The sequence below is a fragment of the Manis javanica genome, chromosome 9 (genome assembly GCF_040802235.1).
Source record: "Manis javanica isolate MJ-LG chromosome 9, MJ_LKY, whole genome shotgun sequence".
In the NCBI taxonomy this organism is placed as follows: domain Eukaryota; kingdom Metazoa; phylum Chordata; class Mammalia; order Pholidota; family Manidae; genus Manis; species Manis javanica.
Genome location: NC_133164.1, coordinates 33,538,339 through 33,564,042, shown reverse-complemented (window position 1 = coordinate 33,564,042; position 25,704 = coordinate 33,538,339). Strand labels below are relative to the sequence as shown.

Genomic DNA, 25,704 nt, shown 5'->3' with positions numbered 1-25,704 from the left:
TTAGTGCCTGAGGCTGATTTTGTGAACTAGTGGTATTAGTTGAAATGTTTAAAAGAATTCATTTGGTTTAATAATGCACGCTTGTTTCAGAATCTTATAATATAAAAATAATTCAGAGAGAAATACTTTTTAGGCTCAATGGTACAATTTGTGCTAAGTCTAAATATTGAAACAAATTCCACAATATTCCAGATAATAAAACAAAGCTATATATACCATTACTGTGATGTCATGAATTCTAAGTGACTCTCTATGTTGATAACTAGGAATAATTCTATAATAAGAACAAGGTTATCAGTTCAACATTTATTGTGTTATTTGAAAAATATTTTAAAAGTATTTAAGTACCTAATATAAAATAAAAGTAAACTTCAGTTGAAACTATTTGAGGAATTCAGAGCAAAGAAGCAATGAAAATAGGAAGCCAGGATTACTGTGTAATACATTTTCTAACTTAGGCTATCTACTTTTTAGCAGTTAGGGTAAAAAATATATATATATGGTTAATAAAATCAGTTTCACTAATCTTTGGTTGATGCACTGAGAAAAGAAGATATTTATTCAGGTAAACTTCTTTATAATAGACATTATACTCACCCCTAGGAGGTTCAAATTTCACATAGTAAAGGCTTGAAAGCTTGGAGGGAAAGATAACCTATACTAACTTTACTTCTTTGTTTAGCCAATGTATTAAAAAAAAGAATTTTTTTAAATCCTAAAACATATATTAATAATACCATGAACAAACTTTCTTCAAAAGGTATTTGGGAAGCCTGAATTAAATTATTCACAATTACCAGATGGAAAAACAAACTAGTTTCTTAAAAGAGGACAAAATGTCTGCAATGAAAAGCAGAAATTTCTCTTGTATACTTATGTAAAGGTGATAAAATAATATATTTAACAATAGTCTAAACAGTATTTCCAATTATTGTAAAGAGTTTCACAGAGTTCTTTTAATAAGAGCTTCCAAAATAGGTCAATGACATAAAGGCTGAGTGTAATTCATCAAAAGCAATATTAAGAGAAACAAACCATTGAAGGTTAGGTTATAAGCTTTCTGCCAGTCTTGAATAAGGAGGAGAAAAATAACTCCATGGCACACATAGATTTGAAGAGTAGACTGAATGCCCATCAGGCTGATATACTTTGTTTTTCTAAACCACACAGATATATAAAAGTGATCCACACCCTCATCAGCTTGTCTGTGTGGCTGATTAATAATAGAGCTATATGCTTTAAACTCAGTTCATGCAGAGAGAGGGCTAATACATCATGGACGATGAGGAATCTGATAAAACTATTTTTCTGAAAAGACCACTACTGGAACTCAGGCTTCATTACATACTTAATGTCTCTTATCTACAGACTCAGAATATTAAAAATACCAACCATTTAGGGCTGTTGTGATGATTAGATGGTGTTGGTAGGCATGCCTGGAAGGTAGTGAATCCTATAAAGGTTTTTGTAATGATGATGTTGATGACAATGGTGGTGGTGGTGATGGCAGTGAAGATAAAGTAACCTGGAACACAGACAAGGCTGCAACCAAAAATAGTATTTTAAAGATATTGTCAGTTTTATACAATAAGAGAAAAGATTGCTCAAAGATAATCTTATTTCTCTATGGAATGAAAAATGATTATTCATAGACAAGACTTGCTAGATGCCCTCTGAATCTCCAGGAACATGTCAAGATAGGCAGCCTTGTAAGAAGCTTCCATAGGGCCCTTTCTCATCTCTCTCTGCATCTTGCAGGAGCCTTCCTCTCTTACAGGAGACCATCATTAGGTAGTTTCTCATCCATCTCTCTAGTGCCAGGGAGGCCTAAGAATATTAGTCTTACCCCCCTCCTTATAAAACCACTTCACTGTAGTCTAGAACTGGGTCTGGGTGACATAGCTAACCACTGGCTCATGACACCAAATATCTGGTCCCGATTCAGTGTTGTCTCCTGGCGACAGAGGTGATGGACACCATGTTGATACTGCTTATACTGTCACCTTGCTTAAGATGTCTCTTTACAGGCTAAATATATGGAAGATCCACCTAGCAGCTGCAGTAATCACTGCTGCTTAGGGACTAACTGATCTTTTGACAAGCCATAGATTTTACCCCAATTTAGGGCCACTGACTAACAAGACAAAAATTCCATAGTATATTGAATGAAATGAAAACATGTTGTTGGTAACAATGACATAGCATGTAACTACCTGAAAACAGCTAACATCATTCTGTTGGTGGAATGTTATAATAGTTGCTGGAATACTGATAGTATTAATGATAATAAAATATTTAATATTTGCAAAATGAACTCTGCTAAATGCTTAACATACATCATTTCATTTAATCATTGATATAATCCCAGGAGTTTTAATTAAATAGCATTCAAAAATATAACACAGGGTCAAACAGCTTACAAGTTACTGGCAGTCTGTGCAACCAAGCTATCTGATGTTATGTCCTTGAGATTAAGCAACATGTTTCCTTATCTCCCAGACTCTATACAGCAGTTTTATTGGAAATTAATTGAAGAGACTTGTTGCTAAAATAACTTTATAATTGTGAAAAGACAAAAAAAAAATAATACTCTAACACACCAAATTTGGAATTAATCGAAGCATTTAAAACACACTTATTAAACTCATAGGCTGCATTAAAAATAGACATATACCATATGTCCTTTTTTATCATTCACTTTATCACATATTCTAATCTTCCATTGGAAGAAACATATGCCACAGAAAACAGAAAAGGATCAAAGTAGGATTTCCAGTCTTTATATAAGTTACACTTTGATGTACTGCCAGTTGTCCATCTGCCTTACATATTAATTAGAACTTACCACTTCAAATATACAATTTAAAGACCTTATTTGAAACATGGATTCATAATTTTAAATTTCAAAATATAATTCATTTTCTAATTTGAGGAAGTATTTCACATACTGAAAAATTTATTGTAAATCTTCACTATAGAAAATGTTAGGATATATAAAAAGAATGTATTAAATGTAGCTTTATTTTTCAAGTATGAATTTTAGTTCTAATGAACTAAATAAATCTGTTTGGGGCAAGGATTTATGTGAAATACTTTCTTCTACAAAGAGGTTCAGTTATTTCCAATTTACTGGGAGTGCAGAGAAGTCTATCATTACAAGTGTATATTGTGGCAAAATTTGAAGAAGAGACTGTTACTGTTGAAATGTAGGACTGTTTAGATTATCTATTTCTTCATGAGTAAGCTTTAGTAGTTTGTGTCTTCCAAAGCATTTAAACATGCCAAGTGTACTGGTGCAAAATTATAATATTCTTATTATTTTTTAATATTGGTAGGATATTTACTGATATCCATCACCTCTTATTGACTTGGTGTGAATATCCATACATATGGCTATAGATTTACCAATTTTACTGATGCTGATTTATCTCTATTGTTTATTTTCTATTTTATTGATTTTTGTTCAATTTTTGTTATTTACTTCATTCTGCGTGTCTTGTATTTGTTTTTCTTTTTGTCCTAACTTTTTGAGGTTCATGCTTAGATCATTACATTTAATACTTACTTTATAATATAAATGCTTATAGTCTATAAATTTCTCTAAGCTTCATCACTTTTCATTTCATGTTTTAAATCACTATGTGAAACTATATTTAAAACTATGTCTGTTGATGAATTGACCCTTTTATCTCAGATAATATTTCTTAACAACTATACTTTGCTTATATTAATATAGCCACTTGAAGTTTGTTTTATAATTTTCATGCTAGTCTTCCTTCCTTCTACTTATAATGTGCATTTTTATCTTTAGAGTTATAAGTAGTATATGGTTAGTTCTTATGTATCTATCCAATCTGATATTTCTTGCCTTATAATTAGTGTATTTAGACCATTTACATTTATGGGAATTGCAGGTAGAGTTGGTTTCAGTACAGCATCTTGCCCTTTGTTTTCTATTTGTCCAATCTATTTTGTTTTCCTTGTCTTCTTTTTCTGCCTTCTGGTTGATAATTTTTTTTATGATTTGATATTATCTTCATAAGCTATACACTTTGTTTTATATTTTTAGTGGTTATCCTGTGGTATGTGAAATAAGTCCTTAACTTACCATGGTATTCCTTCAAATAATGACATATCATATAATCTAATGTTTAAGAACCTTAAGGCAAACAGTACATTTCATTTTTCCCTTCTGTCATTTTGTGCTCTTGTCACATCTCTTCTACTTATGTGATTAACATACCAGTACATTGTTATTGTTTCTGCTTTTAAGCAACCAATTATCCTTAAAAGAGATTTTAGAATAATTAAAAAATTATTTTATAAAAATAAAATATTTTGTATTTATCACATATTTATGCTTACTGGCACTATTCATTTCTTTGCTTATATTCAAATTTCCACTCACCATAACTTCCCTTTGTCTGAGGAACTTACTGTAATTTTCTTAATATAGGCCTGCTAGTGATACATTTTTCTCAGCTCTCACTTATCTAGAAAGGTTTTCATTTAATCATTTTTGTAAGATATTTTTCAGTCAATGTTTAATTTCATGTTGACAAGCTTTTGCTTTGTTTTTTATTACTATAAAGATTGTTGCTGGACACACGATGCACACACATGCACACATAAAACATCTGATAAGTATTTGCTGTCATTCCTTGTTTCAATGAATGTGGTGTTTCCTTTTTCTCTGGCTCTTTCAGAATTTGTCATTAAGTTATCAGCAGTTTGCCATGTGCTTTGGTACATTTTTATTATATGATCCCTCTGTTTCAAGTGTGTTAAGTTTCTTGGATCTCTAAATTTATAGCTAAACAAAACTGGTAATGGCTGGCTATTATTTCTTCATATTTTCTCTCTTTCCTCTTTTTCTTGAAATTCAGCTATTTTTTTTTTTTTTACACATTTCTCCACGGATAATGGATGCTCTTTCATTTTTCTAATTATTTCAGTTTGGGGAGTTTCTATTTCAATGTCAATGTCTATGATTTCATTGTTTTTTTCTTTGGTGGTGATTAATCTGCTCTTAACAATACCAAACTGAGTGGCATAAAACAATGATAATCACTTATTATTAATAGCTATCATGATTCTGTGGGTTGACGAGACTCCAGTAGGTAGTTCTTGCTCAGACTTTTCTGTGGAGCTTCAATCAGATAGCAGCTGGAATCTAAGCAATCTCAAAGGCTTTCTCACTCATATTTCTGGCAGCTGATTCTAGGTGTCATCTGAGACCTCAGCAGGCCTCTTATTTGACTCCCTACACAGGACCCCAACTTCCTCACAGAAAGGGTGAGCATCCCAAGATGGCCAAGCAAAAATGTGTTACCTTTTCTATCCTAGATCTGGAATTCATTAGCATTACTTTTGCTATTCTTTAATAAGGAAAAGAGTTGTTATTCAAACCCAACATTATCTGACATGTAAAGTTCATTTGAAGAAGGTATCAAGATATGGTTAAATGAAGATTTGTGTATTATTTAAATTTATATATTATTTAAACTCATATAAATTGCTTATTTTCTCTTAAACTTATTGTACTCATTGAGAATATGGATGTGTTTGCTCTACAAGCTTTAGGAAGTAACAATATTAATAGTTGACACTAGATATTCAGTTACTATTTGCTAAATGTGTTTTTCTAATTTGTTTTCCATATCCCATCACATTATTCATAATATTTCTGTACAAATTTAAATTTAAGATTTTTTTTGTTTGTTTAAGCCAAACATGTCAAATATTTTTTGAGGATTCCTTCATTCAGTAAATACCAGGAACAATCCGGATATAATGTGAGACATAACATGAAGAGCAAATTTGTCACTACATCAGCCTTCATGGAGTTTACACCTGGAGGCATATATTGATTGAATAATTCTTTAAGTAAGTTTGATACAAACTTTAAAGAGAATCATGAGAGCACAGGTCAGGGGAGATATGACTAAATCTGAATAATTAACAAAGTTTTTCTAAGGAAGATAAAAGATAATATTTATAGTGCAAGTAAGATACAATATCGCAAAATGAAGAGAGATAAACAACTTCATGCAATCCTTAAAATAGAACACAGGCTGGTTAACATAAGGTCAATGTGAATGGTTAGCCAAAAGGGAAGGGGAGACTGGTATTGTCTATTTCTGAGTAGAATGAAGCCAGATCATGTTAAGCCATGTGAAAGGCTTAAAATATTTTTATTTCTGTATTAACAGCAGTGAAGGGGATTAAAAAGGGTAGAGAAGCAACCTTAGTACATTTACATTAAAAGAATATATATATATATATATATATATATATATATATATATATATATATATATACACATTCTGCGGAAATGTAACAAGAGATGGAAATGGACAAGGACGTTTTCATCTCAACAACTTGTTCATATAGTATCATCTCATTATGTGATTCCATATTACATTATTTATTATATAGTAAATATTTTTTGAAGTATACTATTATATATTTACTATTATATTTTTGTTGTATAATTATATTTAATGATATTTTGGATAAGATTTATTTGGATATCTTATTTGTAGCTTTAGATGCTCATGTGCTGCTTAAAAATTCTAATTTTTGTAAAGAAATTCACTTCAATAAACAAAATATCATTTCATATTTTAGCATGCCTTCTGAAGCTTCACTGAGATTATATGTGGATTCAGAATCATTGTCTCTGTGCCTGTGGAAGTCAGGAGAATATTCTGCTTCCCCTATGTAGACACCAAGCAATACCTAATGTACCAAGAGACCACTTTCTCTAATGAAAAATGTGTAAGTTCTTCATAAAAATAAAATCATGTCATATCCTTTAACTTCTGAGTTTCATATAAAAGTAAATCCTGATATATAAAATATTCATTTTGTTATAAGTAAAATTTGTATATATTTTCATATGCATCTAATCTGTTACATTCAATTATCATAAGAAACCTCAATGAAATGTACAGTTATTTAATAATTCAGTTGCCAACCAAAGGAATAAAGAAAATCCCTAAAGACTCAAAGCTATCCCAAACAGTTCTGCAAAATTTCAAAAAATGTATATTATCTCCATCATTTTTATGCCATTCTAAACCATGCAGATCCACAGAAATGAACTCCTTTCTTTCAATCCATCCTACAATGAATACCATACAAATAATATATGCATACAATATAATTTTTTAAAGATGTGTGGGAAACAGGAAGGACAGGTTTAAATCTCAGGAAAGAAAATAACCATCTGAGCATTAAACGTTAGTTAATTCCATTGCTGGAATATATTCAGCCATCACAATTTTAAGCATTTCCACTAGACATTGTCCCACTTCCTCTTGGTTTGTCCTATTTCCTTTATTCCTGCTTTACATCTTTCACATTTAGAGTAGACATTCATGCATTCATTCACTGAATGAGTTCTAATGGGAAACTCACTATGTTCCAGGCCCCATTAAGAAATGAAGACTCAGTCTAGATAGCATGTAGCACTTGACTTCAAGAATTTCATATGGCCAACCCCTGGGAGGACAAACAGCCCCAATGTAAATAGAATTCCTAGTGTAGTATGGATGCACTCAGTGATGATAGGCACTTAATACATCTTGGAAATTGCACATAATGTAATGGAAAGTGCCTTAATTCTCAAGTCAGGTAGACACAAGTTCAAACCCCTAAGTCTTTTTCTTAGTCATGATTGCAAGTAACATTTCTGTATTACCAGGTAAACACTGGGCACAATTCCCTCCATATACATTTTACATATGTATGCAATGAAATGAAACATACTAGCACATAGCATATGCCTAATAACTTCTATTCCTAGATTGCTAAATATTAAATATTTCAGTGTTTTAAGTGTCTGTTTTGTGAAATAACAGTCCAGTGATACATTATATGACACAGAGGATCTATGAAAGTATTTATTTTTAGGATAGTAAATTATAAGGTCAGCTCAAAATTATATGTATTTGGAAGGATCATGGGAAGATGGCGGCATGAGTAGTTCAGAGAAAATCTCCTCCCCAAAAAATATATATTTATGAAAATACAATAAATACAACTACTCCTAAAAGAGACACCAGTGGATGCAGTACAACAGCCAGGATAAATCTACATCTGTGAGAACTCAACATCACATGAAGGGGGTAAGATACAAGGCGTGGCCAGGCAGGACCTGAATGCTCCCCCACTCCAAAACCCTGCGGGAAGAAAGGAGTTGTAACAGGGAGGGAGTGAAAACCCAGGACTGCTAAACAACCAGCTCTAGAAATCCACACCCGGAGTGCAGACACAAGGTGCACGGGCTGCTGGATATTAGAGAAACGGAAAAGAAAAATGTTTGAGTAGGTCCCTGCAACTGGTGCCCCTAAGACAAAAGAAAAGCAAGTGCTTTCTGCAAGTCTTAAAGGGACAGGGACCCCATAGCTGGACGAAGTTGTCCCGGCACACTTAGCCAGCAGCTGGGAATCCCAGGGAACCTTAGGCGCCCTAAACCCTGGGGAGGCAGTGCAGCTCTGAAGCCCCTCATGGCACTAAGCAGCCTACCAGTCATTCCTCCAACTGGCACAGACCCCAACATACTGACCCAGTAGCGGGAGAGTGGCAGCGCATGCCAGGGACAGTGGCTCCAGAAGGGAACAGGAGCATATCTGTGCACCAACAGCACCAGAGGGGACCAGAACAGGCATGTGCGAGCCCGCAGCGGCAAGACCGAACAGCCTGGGCACAGCTCGCCTGCACCAGTGGCAGTGAAGTCAGAAGAGCACGGTAGAGGTCCATGCAGGAGAGCCCTGCACGCACCTGCAGCAGAGCCAGAGGGAGCAGGCACACTCCCAGCAGCTGACCGTAAGCTCAGCCAAATGCACAGCCGCCCGGGCCAGACCCAAAGGCCGCTGCTGCCACACATTTGCCCAGCAGGGGTGCTGCTAGCATGGAGGAGCGCACCTGGCATGCCTGCCACTCCCCATAGGGCTCCATGCTGCTCTGACAGAGAACCCATCCACAGCAGCTTAGGGGACTAACACGGTGGCTGCTCCAGGAGTGTGGGTAACCGTCACAGGCAGCAGAGAAGGGCAAGGCACCCAGCAAGAAGGAAAGGACTTTATTCTCCCAGCTGACACACCCACAACCTGCCTACAGCCACCACTATCACCATGAAAAGGCAAAAAAATTTAGTCCAGTCCAAGATAGTTCAAACAAACAACACCTGTGAAAGGATCTGCAGAGGCAGACTTAACCAGTCTCCCTGAAAAAGAATTCAAAACAAAAATCATAAACATGCTGACAGAGCTGCAGAGAAATATGCAAGAGCTAAGGGATGAAGTCCAGAGGGAGATTACAGATGTCAGGAGGGAGATTACAGAAGTGAAACAAACTCTGGAAGGATTAATAAGCAGAATGGACAAGATGCAAGAGGCCATTGATGGAATAGAAACCAGAGAACAGGAATGCATAAAAGCTGATGCAGAGAGAGATTAAAGGATCTCCAGGAATAAAACAATATTAAGAGAACTGTGTGACCAATCCAAAAGGAACAATATCCACATTATAGGGGTACCAGAGGAAGAAGAGAGAGAAAAAGGGATAGAAAGTGTCTTTGAAGAAGTAATTGCTGAGAACTTCCCCAAATTGGGGAGGAAATAGTTGCTCAGACTACAGAGGCACACAGAACTCCTGAGAGACGGGACCCAAAGAGGACAACACCAAGACACATAATAATTAAAATGGCAAAGACCAAGGACAAGGACAGGGTATTAAAGGCAGCCAGAGAGAGAAAAAAGGTCACCTACAAAGGAAAACCCATCAGGCTATCATCAGACTTGTCAACAGAAACCTTACAGGCCAGAAGAGAATGGCATGATATATTTAATGCAATGAAACAGAAGGGCTTTGATACAAGGATACTGTATCCAGCAGGATTATCATTTAAATATGAAGGAGGGATTAAACAATTCCCAGACAAGCAAAAGTTGAGGGAATCTGAATCCCACAAACCAACTCTACAGGGTATCTTAGAGGGACTGCTCTAGATGGGAGCACTCCTAAAAAAAGCACAGAACAAAACACCCAATATATGAAGAATGGAGGAGGAGGAAAAAGAAGGGAAAGAAATAATCATCAGACTGTGTTTATAACAGCTCAATAAGTGAGTTAAGTTAGACAGTAAGGTAGTAAACAAGGTAACCTTGAACCTTTGGTAACCACGAATCTAAAGCCTGCAATGGCAATAAGTACATATTTTTCAATAATCAACATAAATGTAAATGAACAGAATGAACCAATCAAAAGACAGAGAGTAATAGAATGGATAAAAAAGCAAGACCCATCCATATGCTGCTTATAAGAGACTCACTTCAAACCCAAAGACATGCACAGATTAAAAGTCAAGGGATGGAAAAAGATACTTCATGCAAACAACAGAGAGTAAAAAGCAGGTGTTGCAATATTAGTATCAGATGAAACAGACTTCAAAATAAAGTAACAAGAGATAAAGAAGGACATTACATAATGATAAAGGCTCAGTCCAACAAGAGGATATAACCATTATAAACATATATGCACCCAATACAGGTGCACCAACATACCTGAAACAAATACTAACAGAATTAAAGGAGGAAATAAAATGCAATGCATTCATTTTGAGAGACTATAACACACCACTCACTCCAAAGGAGAGATCCACCAGAGAGAAAATAAGTAAGGACACAGATGCACTGAAAAACACACTAGACAGATGGACCTAGAAGACATCTACAGAATTCTACATCCAAAAGCAACAGGATACATATTCTTCTCTAGTACACATGGAACATTCTCCAGAATAGACCACATACTAGGTCACAAAGAGAGCCTCAGTAAATTCCAAAAGATTGAAATCCCACCAACCAACTTTTCAGATGACAAAGGTATAAAACTAGAAATAAATTGTACAAAGAAAGCAAAAAGGCCCCCAAACACATGGAGGCTTACCAACATGCTCTTAAATAATCAATGGATCAATGATGAAATTAAAATGGAGATCAAGCAATATATGGAAACAAATGACAACAACAACACAAAGCCCCAACTTCTGTGGGACACAGCAAAAGTAGGTTTAAGAGGAAAGTATATAGCAATCCAGGCATATTTAAAGAAGGAAGAAAAATCCAAATGAATAGTCTAATGTCACAATTATCGAAATTGGAAAAGAAGAACGAATGAGGACTAAGGTCAGCAGAAGGAGGGACATAATAAAGATCAGAGAAGAAATAAATAAAATTGAGAAGAATAAAACAAAAGCAAAAATCAATGAAACCAAGAGCTGGTCCTTCAAGAAAATAAACAAAATAGATAAGCCTTTAGCCAGAGTTATTATGAGAAAAAGAGAGTCAACACACATCACCAGAATCAGAAACGAGAAAGGAAAAATCACAACGGATCCCACAGAAATACAAAGAATTATTAGAGAGTACTATGAAAACCTATATGCTAACAAGATGGGAAAACTAGGAGAAATGCACAACTTCCTAGAAAAATACAACCTTCCAAGACTGACCCAGAAAGAAACAGAAAATCTAAACAGACCAATTACCAGCAAAGAAATTGAAGCAGTAATCAAAAACTACCAAAGAACAAAACTCCCGGGCCAGATGGATTTACCGCGGAATTTTATCAGACATACAGAGAAGACCTAATACCCATTCTCCTTAAAGTTTTCCAAAAAATAGAAGAGGAGGGAATACTCTCAAACTCATTCTATGAAGCCAACATCACCCTAATAACAAAACCAGGCAAAGACATCACAAAAAAATAAAACTACAGACCAATATCCCTGACGAACATACATGCAAATATACTCAACAAAATATTAGCAAACCGAATTCAAAACTACATCAAGAATATACACCATGACCAAGTGGGATTCATCCCAGGGATGCAAGGATGGTACAACATTCGAAAATCCATCAACATCATCCACCTCATCAACAAAAAGAAGGACAAAAACCACATGATCATCTCCATACATGCTGAAAAAGCATTTGACAAAATTCAACATCCATTCATGATAAAAACTCTCAACAAAATGGGCATAGAGGGCCCGTACGTCAACATAATAAAGGCCATATATGATAAACCCACAGCTAAAATCATGCTGAGCAGCGAGAAGCTGAAAGCTTTTCCTCTGTGATCAGGAACAAGACAGGGATGCTCACCCTCCCCACTGTTATTCAACATAGTACTGGAGGTTCTAGCCATGACAATTAGACAAAACAAAGAAATACAAGGAATCCAGATTGGTAAAGAAGAAGTTAAACTGTCACTATTTGCAGATGACAGGATTTTGTACATAAAAAACCCTAAAGACTCTACTGCAAAACTACGAGAATGTCGGAATTCAGCAAAGTTGCAGGATACAAAATTAACACACAGAAATCTGTGGCTTTACTATACACTAACAATAAACTAATAGAAAGAGAAATCAGGAAGACAGTTCCATTCACAATAGCATCAAAAAGAATAAAATACCTAGGAATAAACCTAACCAAGGAAGTGAAAGACCTATACCCTGAAAACTGCAAGACACTCACTCTTAAGAGAAATTAAAGAGGTCACTAACAAATGGGAACTCATCCCATGCTCCTGGCTAGGAAGAATTAATATCATCAAAATGGCCATCCTGCCCAAAGCAATACACAGATTCGATGCAATCCCTATCAAATTACCAAAAGCATTCTTTAATGAACTGGAACAAATAGTTCAAAAATTCATATGGAACCGCCAAAGACCCCGAAGAGCCAAAGCAATCCTGAGAAGGAAGAATAAAGTGGGGGGGATCTCACTCCCCAACTTCAAGCTCTACTACAAAGCCACAGTAATCAAGACAATTTGGTACTGGCACAAGAAAAGAGCCACAGACCAATGGAACAGAATAGAGACTCCGAACATTAACCCAAACATATATGGTCAACTAATATTCGATAAAGGGACCATGGACATACAATGGGGAAATGACAGTCTCTTCAACAGATGGTGCTGGCAAAACTGGACAGCTACATGTAGGAGAATGAAACTGGATCACTGTCTAACCCCATACACAAAAGTAAATTCGAAATGGATCAAAGACCTGAATGTAAGTCATGAAACCATAAAATTCTTAGAAAAAAACATAGGCAAAAATCTCATGGACATAAACATGAATGACTTCTTCATAAACATATCTCCCAGGGCAAGGGAAAAAAATGCAAAAATGAACAAGTGGGACTATATCAAGCTAAAAAGCTTCTGTACAGCAAAGGGCACCATCAATAGAACAAAAAGGTATCCTATAGTATGGGAGAACATATTCATAAATGACAGATCCGATAACGGATTGACATCCAACATTTATAAAGAACTCACATGCCTCAACAAACAAAAGACAAATAATCCAATTAAAAAATGGGCAGATTAACTGAATAGACAGTTCTCTAAAGAAGACATTCAGATGGCCAACAGACACATGAAAAGATGCTGCACATTGCTTGTCATCAGAGAAATGCAAATTAAAACCACAATGAGATATCATCTCACACCAGTAAGGATGGTTACCACCCAAAAGACAAACAACAACAAATGTTGGCGAGGCTGTGGAGAAAGGGGAACCCTCCTACACTGCTGGTGGGAATATAAATTAGTTCAACCATTGTGGAAAACAGTATGGAGGTTCCTCAAAATGCTCAAAATAGAAATACCATTTGACCCAGGAATTCCACTTATAGGAATTTACCCCAAGAATGCAGCACTCCAGTTTGAAAAAGACAGATGCACCCCTATGTTTATCACTGCACTATTTACAATAGCCAAGATATGGAAGCAACCTAAATGTCCATCAGTCAAGGAATGGATAAAGAAGATGTGGTACATATACCCAATGGAATATTACTCAGACATAAGAAATAAACAGATCCTACCATTTGCAACAATATGGATGGAGCTAGAGGGTATTATGCTCAGTGACATAAGCCAGGCGGAGAAATACAAGTACCAAATGATTTCACTCATATGTGGAGTATAAGAACAAAGGAAAACTGAAGGAACAAAACAGCAGCAGAATCACAGAACCCAAGAATGGACTAATAGTTATCAAAGGGAAAGGGACTGGGGAGGATGGGTGGGAAGGGAGGGATAAGGGCAGGGAAAAAGGAAGAGGGCATTTTGATTAGCATGTATAGTGCGTGGGGGGCACGGGGAGGGCTGTGCAACACAGAGAAGACAAGTTGTGATTTTATAGCATCTTATTATGCAGATGGACAGTGACTGTGAAGGGGTATGTTGCGGGTACTTGGTGAAGGGGGGAGCCTAGTGAACATAATGTTCTTCATGTAAATGTAGATGAATGATATCAAAATAAAAAATAATAAAAGTAAAAAATAAAAAATTATATATATTTGATTACTGTTACTAATGAGAAATCAGAAAAGTTGCCTACTGTTATAAAGATTTAAATAATTTGTCTACACTTCCAAAGCTGCTCTGAGACAAATGTTTCATGTAATATTCCACCTCCTAAATAATAACAATGGCTTGGAAATAGGGAAATTGTGCATTTTATATTCCCTACCTGGGGATTTACAAAGATTAGATTGTTAAGTGCTTAGAGAAATCCTGAAGTTATAATACCTGTTTTACATAAAATAACTTTATGGCAACAAATCTGTTTTATTTTGCTTAACTTTAATACAAAATTATTTGACAAGGAATGTCAGTTTTATCATAATATCTCTCAGACTATTCATTGAATAAAAGTAATTCTATTGAATGAACTATGGGAAAAACTGTTTTTTATTCCAGTACATAAAAGAAATAAAATACTAAGCCTCAAGATTTACAAAATTATAGTAATAAAAACATAAGATTAATAAATAATTTTCCATTTCTTAATGTGGATCCTGAAGGATTAAAAAATAAAATAAAATAAATCCTGCAGAGCATATATCATTCGGTATTTTTCACCCCCTTCAACACTTGGTAAAATTCTAGGATCTTAAATGGAGCTCAAAAATTATTTCCTGTTATGAACGTAAAATCTGGCAAAACATGTGGAACCCAGTTAGGACTTAACTGCTTCTGTTTTTATTTGTATAGTTATTTTAATTACTACCATTTAACCCACTGATTTCTTTAGTGTTCATTAACTTCCCCAACTAAAAAAAGTAACATATTCTACCACAAGATAAGATTCTGCCTGGAGTTACCTTTCAGTGTTATTATCCCAGGTTCAAAGGCTCTGTAGGCCAACAGATGAGGATTTGTATTTTTACCTGTATGTGCTTTCCATAGTGCATGAAAAAAATACATAAATGAGTTTAGCCTTCCTGCTCCTCTATTACTTGAATAACCTTCACTTAAGAAGTGAATAATATTGAGTAAAATGCCCTGGACCAGAAATCAGGATGAGTGGATTCTTTATCTCCATGTGAGTATATTCTATAAGTTAATTCACTTTCCAGAATCAGTTTCCCCTTCTGCAAGCATGTTTAATGATGCTCTGCTTAACTTATACTATTGTAAGTCAGCAAATTAGCTAAAGTGAGTTACAGAGAAAAAAAAAGTAATGAACCAATTTCTTCATAAATGAAAACTGTTATTTATTTGTATCCCCAGGATGCTTATTATTTGTGAATTGTGGGTATCTCTATACAAATTATTTTGTAACAATTTCTAAGATGAAATTTTATATTTCTTACTAATCAGTGCCTTTCACCTTGCTCTGATTGGGTATATAGAATTTTACCTGTCCACTTATAAGATCTCCCATCAGGTTTGTCTTTTTAAAACAAACAAAATCTGTAAGATGAAATGAGAATAAACAGAAAGTGAAATCTATTAATGATAATTTTCCTTTAAAAATTAAAAAAAACCCAGGAAATTCTCCTTAAATTCTTTTATATCTCCTATCATGTTCCTCTTCATCCCCTGGCCCCCCCAAAGTCTATCAACACCCAGTGTCTCAAAAGGGCAAAAAAGGTTTTTTAACTTTTTTTAAAAATTTCCTTCCCCTGTTTCTGCTTTAAAGAATAATGTCAACATTCTCAGACATTGGGGTAGTTTTGAATTCATAAAAAAACTTTGTGAAAAGGATCCAAAAGCTGTCATAAAGTCTATTCCATAACGATTGCCAGTGTGTGACATTTACATGATTCACATGGAGTTGGACATTTGTTACTGAGAATTTCACACTGGCAGCCTAGGGCAGGAAAACTCATTTTAGGTGAGTTACTGCTAGCATGGCTAACATGTATATTTCTCACTCATATTTGCAAAGAATGAACTGGAAGATACCTAAGGATGAAATGAGTTAAGTTATAATGAAACTCGAAGAGGAAATTGAATAATTTTAAATGTCATTGATATGCCTATGGTAATTCTTACTTGGCATAGGTTTTCAGAAATTAATAGGTTACGAGCTTCCTTAAGAGATTAATACAGCACAAATCTTCTTGCTTTGGATTGTTTCAATGGTTCTTATTTTCTATTAGCAAGGGAAGACTTCCACAGTGCAAGATGCAAAATCTATTGTTGCTCTAAAGCAAGTAAAATAACATTAGCATAATCAAATCTTTTTCTAAACATTTCTTCCTTGTTTTTTGGGGAGGGGTGAATTTGTCTAGTTCTACCTATTGCCTTCACTGGCCTCCCCTATGTCTTTTATACAGACTGTTTAAGGATTTGGTTCACTGTTCGTCTCCAGACATTATGTGAATAGCAAGTAGCTGTAACTGTAAGTAATCAAATTTCATTCTTTATGTGTAAAGATCATCAAAGGCATTTCTCTCTCCCCATGAGTAATATACAAAGCATTTTTTCTTTCCATCCTGGGAAACATGGTGCAAATACAAGTGTTAGAATCAATAATGAATTTGATGAGAAATGATAAAATGATAACAATGATGAGTTTGTTTTTACCATCTGTTACAGACATGCCTGAGTTCATTTTCTGCTTTACCAATCAATTTATGTTAGTTTTTCTCAATTATTAAAACATTAAAAATTAAGTGAAGAAACTCCATAATGGCAGAATTGACTCATTATTTAGATTGTTTAATCATATTGAAATAAAATGATTAATCATATTAAAGTAATAAATTATTAATTCATGAATAAAATTTTTCTCATGTAATTTTTGGGATTTCTGTTTAATAGGACAATAAGTCAGTTGGCTAATAAATATTTACATAGTGTATGTCAGGCACTGTCTACATATGGGGAGTTGGAGGTTGAACAAGGTAGAGCTTATAACTTCATTATAATGGTGGGGAGAGAAAACACACCAAACATATGGACTGTACATTCATTGCCTTACAGAACTACAGTGTTGTTTTGGTGTCTCTTCTACTTTCTGTGCACAATGGGAAAAATTAAACACAGAAGCCCTTTTGAGAATATTGAAAGCAAACTAGGTGCCACCTGCCCTGTCAGTTCCCAGGAAAGCCAAGGGGGACATGTGACCTGAGCGTGGCCATTTGGGTTTTTCACACTTGAACCTTGATTGAATGACAAAGGGGAAGACAAGGCAACTGTGATTCATTCACCCAGTGCCTCTACCTTGACTGGTGAACAGTCTTCCTTCGTCTTTCCTAGCCCTCTAGAGGCTCTCTGGACCCATTAGCCACCCTTTCCATCCGTTCCACGTGTTCCTAATTTCTTTCCAATGAAAATTTTTTTGTTTGATATGTCTTCTTATTGCTACCAATTAATGCACAAAAATTTACACAAAATTTCCAATTTCTTTCCTCCATGAAGAACACAAAATACAGAGACACAGATAAACTAGGAATTAGAATATTCCAGGCTCCATTATTAATAATGACTGAAAATTTCAAAACATCTTCCTCTCTATTTCCTAACCACGCTTGCACTAGAACAATCCTCTTTCTCACTGTTTGTTCTTGTACAGTTTTAAACAGTATATTTCTGCTCAGTCCCTAGTCATATCTGGGTACTTGGAATTTCCATAGTATCAAATGGAAACAATTTCACTTCTTCAAGTAGTGTGTCTCACACAAGCTTTATTAATTTAGAAGAAAATAAAGAGCTACCCCTAGGAAAACAACATATTTAGAAAACAAGCTACTTGAAGTACCAGGAAGTGTTTAAGCAGGCAGCAGAGCATTTCTCTTAAATGAGTGAGACTATAACACATAAGAATTGTGAGTCTGTGGCTTTTTTGTGCCTGAAGATGCTCTCACACCTATCAGATCCTGCAGTGAAAACTCACAATCTCTCTAGATCTAGGTGGCAGAGGATAGAATCCTGAATCAGCAGGGACACTGAAATTTTAGAAAGAAATCCCTGGGAGTTGGATAAAAACTTGAGTACAAACTCTGTCCAGTTCACCAACTCATTCCAAAGTTATGCATACATGGGAATCCCCAGGGAAACAGTCGTCAGATAGGAGAGAGTCTATGTTTGAAAAATCTAACTGCTCAGTTAGTTTGCTGCTTTTTAGTCTGATATTCCCCATGTTTTGTGTAGCTCAGCCAGCAGAGAGGTAGAGTTTAGCAGACTACTTCAAAGCATGTGTTATATCAAAGAAATATTAGAAATGATGTTTAAATTGGTTAAAGAAATATTTTTAACAGCTTTTATAAACCATGAAATTTTCCCATTGTAAGATTTCAATGATTTCTAGTAAATTTACAGTTAAGTAATTATACCACAATCTAGTTACAGATCATTTCATTTCCATCACAACAAAAAGTTCCCTCCCCCTTTGCCATCAATCACCCTGCCCATTCTCAGTACCAGGCAAATAATTTGCTTTCATTGTCTGGAATTCACGTTCTCTAGAATTTTTATATAAATGGAGATATTCATTATGTAGTTTTTGTGCCTAGCTATTTTACTTAAAATATATTTGAAGTGTACTAGCATTTCTGATTATATACCACATTGTGCTTATCCATTTACCTGTTGATGAACATTACACTTTAATTTTGATTTGCATTTCCCTAATGACTAATGATGTTGAACATTTTTCATGTACTTATTTTATTAGCTACTCATGTATCTATAGATGAAGTATCTATATATTAGAAACTAATAATCTGAACATACACAGAAAATATTTTATAATAGCATCCAAAATAAAATACTCGGGGATAAATTTAATACAAGAAGTATAGGATAGATGAGTTGAACACAACAAAACATTGTTGAAGGAAGGTAAAGAAGATCTAAAGACCTGCTTTGTTCATGGGTTAGAAGGACTCTATTTTCAAGATGACTGTTGTCCCCAAATTGACTATAAATCAATTTAACACCTATCAAATCTCCATCAGGATGTATGTAGAAATAGTTAAGCTGATCCTAAAATTGTTTGGATTACAAAGAAACATGGAGAGCCAATACTATGTTTTAAAAGGATAAAGATAAGACTCTAGTGAGACTTATTAATAGGAAAAGAGAGTCAACACACATCAACAGAATGAGAAACGAGAAAGGAAAAATCACGACAGACCCCACAGAAATACAAAGACTTATTAGAGAGTACTATGAAAACCTATATGATAACAAGATGGGAAACCTAGGAGAAATGGACAACTTCCTAGAAAAATACAACCTTCCAAGACTGATCCAGAAAGAAACAGAAAATCTAAACAGACCAATTACCAGCAGAGAAATTGAAGCGATAATCAAAAACTACCAAAGAACAAAACTCCCGGGCCAGATGGATTTACTGCGGAATTTTATCAGACATACAGAGAAGACATATTACCCATTCTCCTTAAAGTTTTCCAAAAAATAGAAGAGGAGGGAATACTCTCAAACTCATTCTATGAAGCCAACATCACCCTAATAACAAAACCAGGCAAAGACATCACAAAAAAATAAAACTACAGACCAATATCCCTGACGAACATACATGCAAATATACTCAACAAAATATTAGCAAACCGAATTCAAAACTACATCAAGAATATACACCATGACCAAGTGGGATTCATCCCAGGGATGCAAGGATGGTACAACATTCGAAAATCCATCAACATCATCCACCTCATCAACAAAAAGAAGGACAAAAATCACATGATCATCTCCATACATGCTGAAAAAGCATTTGACAAAATTCAACATCCATTCATGATAAAAACTCTCAACAAAATGGGCATAGAGGGCCCGTACGTCAACATAATAAAGGCCATATATGATAAACCCACAGCTAAAATCATGCTGAGCAGCGAGAAGCTGAAAGCTTTTCCTCTGTGATCAGGAACAAGACAGGGATGCTCACTCTCCCCACTGTTATTCAACGTAGTACTGGAGGTTCTAGCCATGGCAATTAGACAAAACAAAGAAATACAAGGAATCCAGATTGGTAAAGAAGAAGTCAAACTGTCACTATTTGCAGATGACAAGATATTGTACATAAAAAACCCTAAAGACTCCACTGCAAAACTACTAGAGCTAATATCGGAATTCAGCAAATTTACAGGATACAAAATTAACACACAGAAATCTGTGGCTTTACTATACACTAACAATAAACTAATAGAAAGAGAAATCAGGAAGACAGTTCCATTCACAATAGCATCAAAAAGAATAAAATACCTAGGAATAAACCTAACCAAGGAAGTGAAAGACCTATACCCTGAAAACTGCAAGACACTCACTCTTAAGAGAAATTAAAGAGGTCACTAACAAATGGGAACTCATCCCATGCTCCTGGCTAGGAAGAATTAATATCATCAAAATGGCCATCCTGCCCAAAGCAATACACAGATTCGATGCAATCCCTATCAAATTACCAAAAGCATTCTTTAATGAACTGGAACAAATAGTTCAAAAATTCATATGGAACCGCCAAAGACGCCAAATAGCTAAAGCAATCCTGAGAAGGAAGAATAAAGTGGGGGCGAGGGCAGAATCTCACTCCCCAACTTCAAGCTCTACTACAAAGCCACAGTAATCAAGACAATTTCGTACTGGCACAAGAACAGAGCCACAGACCAATGGAACAGAATAAAGACTCCAAACATTAACCCAAACATATATGGTCAACTAATATTCGATAAAGGGACCATGGACATACAATGGGGAAATGACAGTCTCTTCAACAGATGGTGCTGGCAAAACTGGACAGCTACATGTAGGAGAATGAAACTGGATCACTGTCTAACCCCATACACAAAAGTAAATTCGAAATGGATCAAAGACTTGAATGTAAGTCATGAAACCATAAAACTCTCAGAAAAAAAAATAGGCAAAAATCTCTTAGACATAAACGTGAGTGACCTCTTCTTGAACATATCTCCCTGGGCAAGGGAAACAAAAGCAAAAATGAACAAATGGGACTTTATCAAGCTGAAAAGCTTCTGTACAGCAAAGGACACCATCAGTAGAACAAAAAGGTATCCTGCAGTATGGGAGAATATATTCATAAATGAAAGATCCGATAACGGATTGACATCCAAAATTTATAAAGAGCTCACACACCTCAACAAACAAAAAGCAAATAATCCAATTAAAAAATGGGCAGATTAACTGAATAGACAGTTCTCTAAAGAAGACATTCAGATGGCCAACAGACACATGAAAAGATGCTGCACATCGCTTGTCATCAGAGAAGTGCAACTTAAAACCACAATGAGATATCATCTCACACCAGTAAGGATGGCTACCACCCAAAAGACAAACAACAACACATGTTGGCGAGGCTGTGGAGAAAGGGGAACCCTCCTACACTGCTGGTGGGAATGTAAACTAGTTCAACCATTGTGGAAAGCAGTATGGAGGTTCCTCCGAATGCTCAAAATAGACATACCATTTGACCCAGGAATTCCACTTCAAGGAATTTACCCTAAGAATGTAGCACTCCAGTTTGAAAAAGACAGATGCACCCCTATGTTTATCACTGCACTATTTACAATAGTCAAGATATGGAAGCAACCTAAATGTCATCAGTAGAGGAATGGATAAAGAAGATGTGGTACATATACCCAATGGAATGAATATTACTCAGACATAAGAAATAAACAGATCCTACCATTTGCAACAACATGGATGGAGCTAGAGGGTATTATGCTCAGTGACATAAGCCAGGCGGAGAAATACAAGTACCAAATGATTTCACTCATATGTGGACTATAAGAACAAAGGAAAACTGAAGGAACAAAACAGCAGCAGAAGCACAGAACTCAAGAATGGACTAACAGTTACCAAAGGGAAAGGGACTGGGGGAGACGGGTGGGAAGGGAGGGATAAGGGCGGGAAAAAAGAAAGGGCGCATTATGGTTAACATGTATAGTGTGGGCAGGGGGGTCACAGGGAGGGCTGTGCAACACAGAGAAGACAAGTAGTGATTTTACAGTATCATACTATGTTGATGAACAGTGACTGTGAATGGGTTTTTGGGGGGGACTTGGTGAAGGGGGTGGCCTAGTAAACATAATGTCCGTCATGTAATTGTAGATTAATGATACCAAAATAAAACTAATAAGAAAAAAACAAAGAAGGATAAAGTTAGAGAACTTATGTTCTATTTTAAAGCTGATAATAAGGCTGTGGTAATCAAGACACTAGGTCTTAGCATAACGATAGAAATATATTTTGGATACAAATCCTTTATTAGATATATGATCTGTAATTATTTTCTCCAAGTCATTGGTTAGTTTTGTCTTTTCATTTTCATAGACACATAACTAGCTAGCTAGCTAAACATAGTGGTATATAAATGATTTTTGCAATCTTATATCCTGATATTTATCAAGACAGCAAACACCATTGCCATGATTGTGATTAAGCTGTAAGTTTTTTATGGATATGATGTATCACGATGAGAAGTTCCTTTCTATTCTGAGTTTACTTCAGGTTTTATCATGAGTGAGTATTTGATTTATCAAAACATTTTTTGTATCTATTGGGATAATTTCCCCCTTTATTCTATTAATGTGTTTTATTATATTAATTGACTGTTGGATGTTAAAACAAACTTGGATTCCTAGGATATTTTCTAATTTTTATTAAAATCTGCTAACATTTTTTAAGTGTTTTTTGTTTATATACATAGGGAATATTGTTCTGTAGTTTCATCATATGTTTTATTTGGCATTTTTACATGGCTTTTATATCAGGTTAATAATGGTTTCATATAATAAATTGGTAATAAATATGTTTATATATAAATCTGTTTATATGTTTCCTGAAATATTTTAAGGATTGGTATTATTACTTCCTTAAGTATTCATCAGACCCTGGAATTTTCTATGTGATAGCTTCATTAAAGCTTTGATCCATATTATAGATGCCATCTACAAAATTTTCTTCAAACAGAAATCAGAGAGCTGGATTAAAATGCAAACCTCATCTTTTCAATTCAATTCAGTGTAATTTGAGTTTCAATGACTTTTGATCAAGTTTCTGTTAAGATAAAACTCAAACTCGGCGGGAGCCAAGATGGCGGCGTGAGTAGAGCAGTGGAAATCTCCTCCCAAAAACACATAGAGCTATGAAAATATAACAAAGAAAAATCTTCCTAAAATAGAGACCACAGGACACAGGACAACATCCAGACCACATCCACACCTGCAAGAACCCAGCGCCTTGTGAAGGGGGTAAGATACAAGCCCCAGCCCGGCGGGACCCGAGCGCCCCTCCCCCCGGCTCCCGGCGGGTGGAGAGAAACCGGAGCAGTTTTTTTTTTTGGCGAGCGCTTTTTGGAAGCCTTAGAGGGACGGGCCCCCGTTGCTGGGGAGGCAGGGTGGCGGGACCGGTGAGGAGGTGCCTGGGAACAGCGCCGGAGGACAAAGAATATCCCGCGTTTCTCCCTGCGAGACCTGGGGGCGGGTGCCTGAGACCGGTGCCTGAGGACGGAGGAGGTCGCGCGTTTTTCCCCTTTTTTTTTTTCTCTTTATGGCAAGCGCTTTTTGGAAGCCTTGAAGGGACGGGGACCCCAGTGCTAGGGAGGCACGGTGGCGGGACTGGTGAGCGGGTGGCTGGGACCGGCGCCTGAGGACAAAGAATATCCCCCGTTTTTCCCTGCGGGACCGGTGGGCGGGTGCCTGAGACCGGCACTTGAGGACAGAGGAAATCGCGCGTTTTTCCCCTTTTTTTTTTCTCTTTTCTGCGAGTGCTTTTTGGAAGCCTAAAAGGGACAGGGACCCCGGTGCTAGGGAGGCAGGGCGGCGGGACTGGTGAGCGGGTGCCTGGGACCGGCACCTGAGGACAAAGAATATCCCGCATTTTTCCCTGTGGGACCGGTGGGTGGGTGCCTGAGACCAGCACCTGAGGACGGAAGAAATCGCGCGTTTTTCCCCTTTTTTTTCTCTCTTTTTGCCAAGTGCTTTTTGGAAGCCTTGAAGGGACAGGGACCCCGGTGCTAGGGAGGCAGGGCGGCAGGACTGGTGAGCGGGTGCGTGGGACCAGTGCCTGAGGACAAAGAATATTGAGCGTTCCTTCCCTGCGGGACCGGTGGGTGGGTGCTTTTTGGAAGCCTTGAAAGGACAGGGACCCTGGTGCTAGGGAGACAGGGCAGCAGGACCAGTGCGCGGGTGCCTGGGACCGGCACCTGAGGAAAAAAAAAAAAAAATCGCGTGTTTTTTCTTTTTTTTTTCCTTTCTGTTCCCTCTCTCATTGTTGCTGTTGTTGTTTTGGTTTGGAGAGTGCTTTTTGGAAATCTTAAAGGGGCAGGACAGGTCACTTAGACCAGAAGCAGGGAATCTGGGGATCTCTGGGCACTCTAACCCCCTGGGCAGCAGGGAGCACAGAGGCCCCTTACGGAGATAAATAGTCTCCTGGCTGCTCCCCCTCTAACGGGGCTCCACCATTTTGGAGGAACAGCCCCAGCCAGGCCAAGCCCACAGCAACAGTGGAGATAAACCCCAAAGCAACTGGGCAGGAAGCAGAAGCCCTGTCTGTGCACAGCTGCCCAGCACAAGCCACTAGAGGTCGCTATTCTCCCAGGAAAAGGCTACAAACCAACAAGAAGGGAAGCTCTTCCAGCGGTCACTTGTACCAGCTCTGCAGACTATCTCTATCACCATGAAAAGGCAAAACTACAGGCAGACAAAGATCACAGAGACAACACCTGAGAAGGAGACAGACCTAACTAGTCCTCCTGAAAAAGAATTCAAAATAAAAATCATGAACATGCTGACAGAGATGCAGAAAAAAATGCAAGAGCAATGGGATGAGATGCAGAGAAAAATGCAAGAGCAGTGGGATGAGATGCAGAGAAAAATGCAAGAGCAGTGGGATGAAGTCCGGAAGGAGATCACAGATGTCAGGAAAGAGATCACAGAAGTGAAACAATCCCTGGAAGGATTTATAAGCAGAATGGATAAGATGCAAGAGGCCATTGAAGGAATAGAAGCCAGAGAACAGGAACGTATAGAAGCTGACATAGAGAGAGATAAAAGGATCTCCAGGAATGAAACAACACTAAGAGAAATATGTGACCAATACAAAAGGAAAAACATTCGTATTATAGGGATACCAGAAGAGGAAGAAAGAGGAAAAGGGATAGAAAGGGTCTTTGAAGAAATAATTGCTGAAAACTTCCCCAAACTGGGGGAGGAAATAATCGAACAGACCATGGAATTATACAGAACCCCCAACAGAAAGGATCCAAGGAGGACAACACCAAGACACATAATAATTAAAATGGCTAGGATCAAGGACAAGGAAAGAGTTTTAAAGGCAGCTAGAGAGAAAAAGGTCACCTATAAAGGAAAACCAATCAGGCTAACATCAGACTTCTCA

General features: G+C 36.6%; 1 long non-coding RNA gene across 1 annotated transcript in view; it reads right to left on the bottom strand.

The window, feature by feature from the left end:
* Positions 1–1,396: 1,396 nt before the first annotated feature.
* Positions 1,397–25,704, bottom strand: part of LOC140843512 (uncharacterized) — a 150,341-nt gene continuing 126,033 nt past the window's right edge. Inside the window, exon 3 of the long non-coding RNA XR_012121349.1 lies at positions 1,397–1,542. This is a non-coding gene — a long non-coding RNA (uncharacterized lncRNA). The remainder of the gene's footprint in view (positions 1,543–25,704) is intronic.